This window comes from Macrobrachium nipponense, chromosome 29 (genome assembly GCF_015104395.2).
Source record: "Macrobrachium nipponense isolate FS-2020 chromosome 29, ASM1510439v2, whole genome shotgun sequence".
NCBI classification, from domain to species: domain Eukaryota; kingdom Metazoa; phylum Arthropoda; class Malacostraca; order Decapoda; family Palaemonidae; genus Macrobrachium; species Macrobrachium nipponense.
In genome coordinates, this window is record NC_061092.1 from 13,252,709 (window position 1) to 13,264,366 (window position 11,658).

General features: G+C 40.5%; 1 protein-coding gene across 1 annotated transcript in view; it reads right to left on the reverse strand.

Moving 5' to 3' along the window:
* LOC135206133 (transcriptional enhancer factor TEF-1-like) overlaps positions 1 to 7,728 on the reverse strand; it is a 253,489-nt gene extending 245,761 nt beyond the window's left edge. The window contains 1 exon segment of the mRNA XM_064237381.1: positions 7,394 to 7,728. The gene's annotated coding sequence lies outside the window, so the exon portion shown is untranslated.
* Between the last annotated feature and the right edge of the window lie 3,930 nt (positions 7,729 to 11,658).

An 11,658-nucleotide genomic window follows, 5' to 3' on the forward strand; every position in this document is an offset into this window, starting at 1 on the left:
TCTCTGGACGGTAGCCTACGTCCATATTCATAATTATTCATAAATAAGGGCTTTGGTTTCTACACGACAGCCACCAGCGTAAGTCGCACGGCTAATGTTTAGGCAACACGATATCTGGTTAAACAGCTGCGGCAGAGTTCCTTTGGAAAAACAATGCGGGGCGTTAAATAAAAAAAAAAAAAAAAAAAATAAAAAGTTTGAAAAGACACTAAGCTACACAGAACCTCGATAAAGCGATCACCAGTTATACTTCGCTTACTTCTAGGCGGTATCAAATCAGCATGTAAACGTGATTTTTGTCATTTCCATGCCAAATTGCGGTTACGCGGTCAACTCAGCGAAGAGCTCTGAGGCGAATCAATATAGCACACATTGTTGTTGCCTGTTACATCAGCGGTCCTTATGCCACCACGGTTTCTAAACCCATAGCGCGACCCTACGCTTTTTTTTCTTTTCTTCACAAATATTAGTCGAGGAACAAACTCGTTGCAATGCCAGTTTATAGGAATCAACCAACAATTCAAATATTACATTGCAGACGGAGGCCAATATTATATCTTTATTCTCAAAAGCATAGTACTATATCTTACTCCTAGACAGCGCAATTACCAGATACAAAAATTCTTTTCCATACAAATATTATAGCGTCGATGAACAAACTCGTTGCAATGTCAGCTTACAGGAATCAATCAACCATTCAAATATTACATTGCAGACGGAAGCCAATACTATATCTTTAGTCGTCTAAAGCATAGTACTATATCTTATTCCTAGACAGCGCAATTACCAGATAAAAAAAAATTGAATTAGTTATAATGTACGCTTAATTGATAGGCCTATAAAATTACGCCCTTAGATACAGTCTGCTTCTCTTCATCAAAACCCAAGCCCAACTTCTTTAGCCGAGCCCAGGGCTAGGCGATGTTCTCCCAGATTAAAATCGTGAGATAAGCCCAGGGTCTATGAGGGTCCTAGCCTCTTCGACTAGACCTTGGTCTAGTTGATCCTCCAAAAAAGGACGGGCTTAGAATTAGGCCTAACCTCGCCGGGAAAAAATAATAATATCTTTAGATATTTTCGTGTTTAATGTACATAAGATGAAACAGTTTAGATTACCCTTATAATACCCAGCGCTTAAGTTGGAAAAAATAATAAAAAATAACGAATTGAAGTACGTAAAAACAATTTTCACTTCTGCTATTTTTTTCCCCAATAACGCACAAAATGCATTTCATATAAAATGCCACAAAATAATAACAACTCAATTCACTACTATTAATCATATTCAAGAAAATTACAAGATACCGCTAAGATCGTACAGCAGACAAAAACAATAAAAGTGTCACAGCGTAGGCCTATCAATTTACATCTTATGGGTTCTTCCACCCTTTAGATATCCAACCCCCCCCCCTCCCCCCCCCCCCCCCCCAAAAAAAGGAAAAATCATAATAATTAAATAAGTTCACCGGCCCTCTATTATAACCCGTTTACGATCAAGTCTTCCTCCGTATTCACGAGAAAATAAAGACTAAAAAAAGAAGTATAATAAGTAATCGCAGATTTAGCCCAGAGCAATACTCCAAAACAGTGTTATCTAGCCAAAACTTCCCCGAGACTGCGCCTTCATTTTTATGATTCCCTTACGAGCAAAGAGCGGGACCCCGTTAGAGCGTCGGAAAAAAATATATATACTTTTTTTTCAATTGCCCGTAGTATTTCAGCCGAATTTTCATATAATTTCGGACAGCCGAAGATCGAGGAGTATAAGAGAGGCCAATGGAGTATAAGGAAAGGGGTAAGGAGAGAGAGAGAGAGAGAGAGAGAGAGAGAGAGAGAGAGAGAGAGAGAGACTCACCTCCACTACATACACACAGCCGCTTGAGTAAGCAATGACTCCGGTAAAAAGGTTTTTTCAAGCCAAGATGTTGAGAGAGGAAGGACCCAGTCAATTTATAAGTCTAAAAAACGTTTCTGGGAAAGAGCAGCAGAAGGGCGGGTTGCTGCCGTTGTTGCCTTCTTTCACATCTCCCGCGAGATACACGTCATTATTTTAGCATCTCTCGTTCAGTGTTTGCCGTACGCTTCATTAGGAGAACAGAATCATCTGGCCTCAATGCTGACGAATGTTCTCGGTCAAAAGTCATAAAATTGTATGCAATAATAAACTTAAGTAAACACCTTACGACCTTCGAGGATAAATCCCAATAAAATCTAAAAGGCGTCATAAGTTGCCGAGAGAGAGAGAGAGAGAGAGAGAGAGAGAGAGAGAGAGAGAGAGAGAGAGAGAGAGAGAGAGAGAGAGCGTTAACCTTTCGATTATTAACGAGGGATCTATTTCAAGGTTCGATAAATGTCAACGAACGCTTGCTACTGTAGTAATGAGCAAAGACCTGGGTACCGCCGTCGGTTTCAAGTACAAAAGGCTCTTAACAATACAATATATACTCTATTCAACAAGGTTCTAACGCCGATAAGAAACAGAACCAAGTATGGCACTATTCTCGACGAAGGTAGCTCTGCAAACTTCCGAACTTTCAATGCACTGCTCTAGAAAAGTAGGAAAATTCAAACACGCGATAAATAGAAGTACCGTAATATGAGATGAAGTACAGTTTCACGGCAACACTAATAATACATGTACAGACATTGAAAAATTCTATCAACACTGGCAATAATATCTTTCAACAAGAACAGAGGGTAAGAGCTTGCAAAGACCGCTATACAATCTAACAGTAATAGAAAGTCGAACTGATAACAATGCTTATATATGGATCCCGTTCATTTGCGCGAATACTGTTTATTCTCATTCAGTAACAGCTAAAGCCTTTTGTCCGCTTACTGCGACTGAGGGCTGACACAAAAACAGGCCTCATCTGAGCAAAACAAATTATTTTAAGATACCTAATCTTCCTCTTCATCTCACAGTCTCTCCTCAAATCATCTTATTCTATTTATCGGCCGAGTTACAATATACCGTTTCCTTGAATTTGTATAACGTTCGTGAGATGAGATTCTCTTGTAAATACATTCTTCTGAGCATAATTTCATATAGATGACAAAAGGTAAGGCATTATTTCGCGCGATAACGGTATTCGTCTTCTCAGAAATCATTAATAGTATATAGGAAGCTGTAAGATCTTTGCTTATTTCCTATACGCGTTACGCTTCGAAGCCATTGCGTCACCGACTGCCGACTGGTGGTGACGGTTTGGCTGGCAGCTCGTCTTCGACGCCGAAGACTCCAATGTGCTTAATATACGAAGACGTCGTAGCAGTTTTCTTCCATAGAAAGTTATAAAATAAATAGATATTATTTGCGTTCTCTCTCTCATCCCAGTTTCGTTACAGATAGCAGACAAACTTTTTCTTCTTTTCCTATTTTTTTTTACGCATTCAAATTGTAATCTCCCATTGCGAGTCCACATGACGACACAGATAAGGTCAACAACACCTGTCGATAAAATACTTCTATACAGCATACTAGTAATCTGGAGGAACACGCTCGGATACGAGTATATACTACCCGTCGAGTCTTTTGTGATTTCACCTCAGCTTCCCCGTCTCAACTGGGTCTTCTGCCATCCCCGGTGCCCTCAAGAACCCATCTGACAATCAATTACTGTTCTTGCCATCTCCACCTCCCGTTCGACAGTATCTCATCTACCGTACATACGAAACTTCCCCGATTTTTCTCGAGCCATTTATTTAACATTCTATCCTGTCATGGGACTTCTTACTTTCAACTATGACAAAACAGAATCTTTTAGTTTCATTATCATAACGTGATTCATGTCCGTATAACGGAGATCGTACTAATATGTATAAATCTAGTTATCATGCAGTGTAAGTCTATTTGACTTCTAATCTTAATCAGCCTGACCCAATGTTTGATTTGCCCTTTTTCAGTCTAGTACCAACTCCTCCAACTCGAGAGAATCTGTATTGGGTATCACTGTTCCTTAACAATTTGAAAGACTCGACCTCATTAAACGTTTTTCTATCTCATGTTACTTCATCCGTTGATACATACTATTCCATAATAGGTCTATTTCTTTATTCTTCGACTTGCTTCAAGTCTCGTATAAAATGCGTAATTTCAAAACACGTCTTAGCTACAACGTATATTGAACTATAAGAACTGGGAATATTATGATTGAACTAATCACATCTCTACTTTACTTTGCGTCGCTGACCATAGCTGTTGTTACGCCAGACTTTCGTTAGAAAATAAATGTTGGCATCTGTATACACAACGGTCTGCCTGAACGTCTCCGAGTAAACCCGGTGGGTTACGGGAAAAAAAAAAAAAAAATCCCTTTTGAGAAAGTGAGGTGGAGACAAGGAATAAAATGAAACAAAAGAAATACCAGGGGAAGGGACACCGACATCAATTATTCACAAACTACTGGGTTCTCCTAAATGTCAGGTATACGTACAGTTTTCTACAACTTCACAACCAGGAGGAGGAATCCGATCGCTACAACACAATGAAAGCCAACGGACCGGACCCTGCTTCTCAGCAGCCCCCTCCTCCCCGTCACCCCTAAATAACCAACAACTCCAGTGCGCTACTGTTCTGGTCGATGTAAATTGGCGATAAAATATTAAGCGGACAAGAAACATCTTTTATGCCCATCAATATTCGTGTATTATACACACGGGCGAGCGGGCGCACACCATATATGAAATTGCTCTCTACCCTTTAATTTTTCATAGTGAAAATCAATTCCCAACAGTATTCAACAATCTGTACATTTCGTTAAAAAAAAAATAATTTAAGTTAACGGTAAGCAAGTTTTCTTGAGCGAGTTCGTTAACTTCCAATACATGGCAGTTGCAGCTGCGGTCGATAAGGTCAATATCGACTATTGATGTACCATTTTCTTATGAAAAACGGCGCTACCGGAACTCGGATCGCTGTGTGTGTGATGGCGTAGCGATAAGACAACGGAACTCTGTCCCGCGACAACATTTCTGTACTCGTAGGGAAAATGGAGACATCATTATTCTAGCGTCAGAAGTCCCCGGCTGAGTGAATAAACTCATCACCGGATAGATTTCTTCCAGAAATCAATCGATGGAAGTCCCCTTCATCCTCCTCCCCCCCACCCAACCCAACCCCCATGTGATCATAACAATCGTCACCGCCCACAATACAACTTTTTGAATGCTTTGCGCCGGACCTCCTTCCTACCCCTCCTCCCCAACCCGACACCCTACCGAGTCCCGACCAGCCTCGTCGCTCTTTCTCTAGAGCGGGGGTCGGTGGTCGGAGTGCGAGTCCTACAACCGCCAACAGGTAGATATCCCCAAAATGTAATTGGCACAGACTGCGCCCATGCAAGCGGAGGCAAACCGGCCAGGCTGCCTTTAATGCATAAAATGATGAGCGTGTTGACTTCAAGTCAGCTCGCCGCCGATTTTGGTTTTGTTTACTGTTTTTAAAGCGTCCAAATTAAGCCTCTTTGCACACGCGATCCTGTAACCTAGATGCGTCGGTGACCAGTATGACTAATGATAATACGCAATCGACTTCGTCTTTTTTCACATACGATCAATGACACACACCTAAATGGCTGGTCGGTCGGTTGGTGGCCGAATAAGCTGCTGCTGCTGCTGGTGGCCTTATACCAACCAACAAGGGCTCTTGCTGCTGGAGCTGCCCGAAATAACTTAAATACGTCGGTGACGAAGACGTGACTATGTGTTGCATTTTATTGCACGCAAATAAATCGACAAAGCACACGAGTGTGAACCTAAATGCGTCGGTGATAAGACAATAGCGACAGACACACGAAAAAATAAAAGTCGAGTAATACACTCGCACGAATTGACATTCAAGGCTGCATCACAAAACGTTACGTCAACCATGATTAGTGGCTTTCTTATCTGTAGCCAGCAATAGCCTGGCACCTCGCACCGACATCGATAGGCTAAACAACCCCCCCCCCCCTTCCCCACCCCCGCTTCATGAACAGCAAAGTTGTTCAATTTATATTCCCATTTGCATTTCGATTGCGTTTCTTGATTACACAGCTATTCCATGGTTTCAGTTATGGGGGAGGAATAACCTATGATGACTTATTTCCGCTTGCAGCATACTATTCATCTTTTCCGCGCTGCAGTATTATCTGGGCATGATGAATCACAGATAAAGGGGTTGTCTTTGGTTATTAGCCCTTGCCCGTAATCTTAAGTAGTCCAAAAAGGGAAAGAAGAAATAAGAGAAAGGGTGAGCGACAGCGCTCAGTCAATGTTTGTCAATTGAAAAGATGTATTGGGGAGGAAATCCCACACTTTTTCACTTCGGTAAATAGGTCTACGGTAAGGCAGGTGGCGAGAGTACCGGGCCTTTTTTCAAGTCAACGCTGCTACCACCACCCTACCGAACTCGACATCGCTGACGTAGCGATTGCATCAGCGCTGAGAAACTTCTTGCCATTTTCCTACTTTTTAAAAGTTCACTGACAGCGAACGTGCACGATGAATGTGAGCTGAATTACTAATCTTAAAAGCATGGCCTGAAGAGAGGAGAAATTCTAAGCTGTCAAAGGCAACTAGCTTCTCATGAAGACGAGAAAACGTCCACTTGAGAAAAAGTTTCTCATTTTCTTGACTATAAGCTTTATAAGTCTTCCATAATGTTACCTGTCATGTAGCATGCTTTGGCTGTTCACCTGGAGTGGACGGACGCCTGCCGTACTCGGTTCCAACTGTTGAGCAGTCCCGTCTTACGGCTGCCTCTGCCTGGTGTGTGTAACGTTCTCGGCACCAACCAATCATGTAATTTACGGGTCAGGTTTTCGCTATTGCTAAATTAGTGCCTTGTATCAGTTGACAGGAGTGAAGTACGTTCGTTAATTCTGCTGGCATTACAACCTATACATGTTATTTAGAATTTCGAAAGCATTTTAATGGCATGGCATCCGGGATTTTTCATACACTGAACGCATGGATAGAGGCTGCACGCGCCGTGGAAACAAAGTAACCTAAAAATAGAAGAAATGGCCCAAGTTCTAACAAACTTCAGTGTAGTGTACGACAGCACGGGGCAACGAAATAAGAGCCGCGAGCGAGGCAGAGGATAGCGTAGTAAGGCAATGGGGCCCAGACACTAAATCAGGATAAATCTGAATTGGTAGGGGAGTGAGTCCGTCCGTCTACAAGACGTGTAATATAGAGTTTAGTTGTTCTGTGAGAGGAGCTTCTGGGGGTGAAGGGATAGGAGCATGGCCAGTGGGTGGAGGAGAGGCAAGAGCAGGAGGAGGAGGAGGAGGATGGGTGTGGAGGGTTACACCGAAATCACAGTCGAATCTAAAATGCACCAATATATGTAAAGTGGAGGATTATCACCATCATCAAGCAGAGCACAACGTTGAAAAATCCCACTTACCTGCGATAAAAAAAAAAGCGCCTCTAGGGGGGTTAGTGTTGGCAGACACTGGTCCTGCCAACACTGAACTCTATTTTTTTAACTTGTCTTTCTTTACTCCACGCACTTGTTTCAAAACCAGTGGTATATCGTTTCAAAACTCAAAACTCCAACGCCATTAAAATTCCACTCCCCCTTAATACTCTCAAGTCGGGTTCGCCAACGACCAACACTCAATTGAGAACTTGGATCACTGCTTTTGACAACACCGAGAGGGGCCCCAAAGCACCAACGTCGGAAAATAAATCCCGTACAACAGCTTCCCGCTTGAACGTTGAACGTGAACTGAACTCATCGTCTCTCGTAGTTTGTCTCTACTACTCAAATACACGCTGCCGATTACTCTTTTACAGAATTCTATTTTCTGGCGTCGCTTTCGCAATTCGGGGCGACCTCTTCTACTCACGGGTGGTTTATGTGACGACAGCAATGATATGCGTAATAAAAAAGATGCACAAATGTATTACCTTATAAAATAAATAATGGAACATAAGTTCCACATCCGCCAACTAGTTCCCTCCATGTAGGGGGTAGGAGGAGACGGCGGGAGACAGCAAGAAAGAGAGAAGGATGGGGGACGAGGGGGGGAGGGAGGGATGGAGGTAAGTGGAATAGCAGGGTGGGGGAGGGATTTATACTGAAGTGACCACTAAAACTGGGGTTCTTCGATCACGTATTTTAAAATCCATCATGTTAAGAAATATCAACAAATGGTCCTGGTGTCGGTCTTTTACGAATAGAATTCAAATCACTGTTGATACACCCGTGGCCTTGGCATTTAGGCAAAGACAGAGGAACCCCTTGAGAAGGCTTGAGGTCCGTTAATAACTGGAACAGTCTTCAGATCTGATTTACAAAATTCATTTCGTTTCCCTGAGTTGCCAATATTCGCAAACAGAATAAACTTTTCATAACATCCATATATTATAGGTCTAATGGACCTCACCAGTCGACACAAAACACACTATTATAAACTGTTTTGGTTGGTGTGCATTTGTGGGGGTGAGGAAGGGAGGCAGAGAGGGGGAGGCAGGAGCGAGGAAGTGGGGGAGGGGGAATGAAGGGGGGGGGGAGAGTCTAGCTTTTGGGTTATGCTGGCGAGACCTGGCAACTCGTCCATTCCCGGTGAGTCGAGCGAGAGAGAAAGAGGGAGAGAGAGAGAGACTACCTGAGCAGATCGCGCCTTTCTGACCCTCCACACTCACACACACACACACACACACCCACATGTGCTACCAAACCGGGCTCATGTGGTAACGAAATTTGCAGCGTAAATAAAGCTTCCAGGACTCGAAAAACAAATACGGAAGCCATTCTGTCTCTCTTTCTCTGCCGTTCGTCAAGAAAGTCCCAACGTAAAAATTAACGCTGATTCCTGATATTGATTGTTTCCGCCCAGGTGAGTCCTGGGAGAGGTGGCATTAGGTCACATGAGGTTGGGGGTGATGCAGGGTCGGTCTCTCCCTCTTTCTCTCTCTCTTTCTCCCTCTCTCTCTCTCTCTCTCTCTCTCTCCCGTCTTTCGCAGGTAAGAATGGGGCTGCGCTGAAGATGGACAAGGCTGGAGAGCGAGCGGACCAGCAAAATGTATAACGTGAAGTTGAGTTTTCTTGTCCAAACGACGTCTGAGTTGCCGAGGCAATGTTTGTAAACAGTTCGTTTCGCTGAATGGCTATATACAAAGGTATACCGACGACGACCGTTGAAATAATGCGGGTGTCAGTATAGAGCCATAGTTCGTAGGCCTCAGTGTTTTATTATTATACGAATTAACAGTCACGACGGTAATGGTGGTACTAGTGAAAAGTATGAAGTGATAGACTGCAATTGACGGAACTTCCCGGTGCAAAGTGATCGAAATACACGTTTTCTGATACAAAATGATCAAATTATAATTGTTATTTGTTATTTACTGTTGCTGTAGTGAAGAGATACAATAATCTCATTTATTATTATTATTATGCGAGGAACTTAATCAAATTTTTAAAGTGAAAAATCACTCGGGCCTATCATTTCGCATCTGCAATTTCGTGAACTACGAGGAGTTAATATTTCGTTTCATTAACATATTCTGTCACAGGTAAAGCTATCGTTAACACCTGTCTTATATGGACCGACGCAGGTAGCCCACAAAAAAAAAAAAAAGGAGGGGGAAGCCTTTTTTTTTTTTTTACGAGCTATTTCATTACCCTTGGTAATTGTTAAGAAGCATTTCAAATGACGAGGATTTATTGACGCAAATTACGCAAGTGATATAAAGTTCTTATTTATTTGCACATGTACGGATACGAGTGTACGTAATCTTATTTATTTGTTTATTGATAAGAAAGTCTGCGTATCCGTATTTTTCTTAAATGATAAATGATTTGAGTGATATTGCCAACAAAAACAATTAGGTTTTACTTCTTATACCGGATAAACATATAAATGTAAATTTACTTGTATTTGAGAAGAAAAAAAAACTGAAGAGTGATCGATGCAAGGAGAGAAAAGTGTGAATGTATATATATGTATATATACATTATGTATTTAATGTATATGTATAGATATACATGAATATAATGTATTTTTAAACATTTTCATACTTTGCTATCCTTGCGTCGATCTCTTGAAAATAAATTGTTCTCAAATACAAATCTAATTACATTTATGTTTTGATCTGGTATAAGAATATACCGGCTAATTTTATATATAAATTATATATCTATAATATAATCTTATATATATATATATGTATATATATATATATAATAATATATATATATATATTATATATATAATATATTTGCGTGTTCGAGTATATCAGCACATGAAGAATTACCGTTGTTGAACCGTAACATTTCATTAAATGTAAATATTCCTGATAAATTGTAAAACTCACACGAACACCCCACTTCCACTTTATATGCTCTTTGTCAAAGCATTAGCATGTGGCAAAAGTCGCCGCTGCGCCCCAGATCCTAAACGGGCGGAAGGTATTTGAGAGAAAAGCAGAAAAATAATAATAATAATAAATTAATATAAAAAAAAAAAAACGGTAGTTAAAATGAAGCCATGATGAGACAGGGCTGACTGACCAGGACTCACGCGAACCGCCACCAAAACTGACAGGGGACTTCGTCAGTTTCGGAAGGTGGGACTTAATCGATAGAAGTCCTCGGACATCGTAACTTCAGAGTTTAGAGCCCTCAGACCTTTGCATGTCTGCGGGGCATAACTTTCGGCTATAGGAACACACACACACACACACACTGTTTATCGTGCCCGAGTTAGGGAATTTTGGAGACGGCGGCAGGTCAGACTGTGTGTGTGTGTGTGTGTGTGTGTATGTGATATAGTTGCTTGTGAAGGAGGAAAGGTTTACATTTACACACATATTTACGTATAGACACACAAGCAGATATAGATATATAATATATATATATATTATATATATATATACATTATATATATATATAATTATAATTATATACACACGTGTATGTATATATGTGTATCTTATCTATCTACACTCACATTATGTATGCATAATATTTATATAATATATATATATATATATATATATATCGATATATATATTATATATATATGTATATATATGTGTGTGTGTGCGTGTTTGCTTTAGCATTGTACCCCGAAAATGTGTTGAAATAACAGGAAAGCCCTTGGTACTCCTTTCATTTTTCCCAATAGCCTTAGCTAAATGTATATATATAACATATATATATATAAATATATATATATATATAAAATATATATTAATATATATATATATATAATGTATATATATATATATATGTAGCGTGTGTGTGTGTCAGTCATAAAGAATCAGAAAAAGAGACAGCAAAAATATGATAAAATTATTTCACACTAAATACAGTTATTCATATGTGTGTGTGTAATATATATATATATATATATACATGCATGTGTATGTATGTGTGTGGGCGCGCTCGCGCGTGCAGGGACTCTGGCAAATTCATTTGCTCTGTCGGGACAGTTCAGAATTTGACAGACGGTCGTTATGTTCATTGTTGACCGTCCTTTTGAATATAGCCAACGGAGGTTTTTTTTTTTTTCTCTCTCTCTCAAAATGTTGATGGTTCGGGTATGTAATACAGCCGTATTCCACATATATGCACATCTGTATAGATATTTCTAAATAAAATGGATATGATGGAACCGCTGGTATTTACGAGCGCTGCGAATGCGTATATAGGATACATTT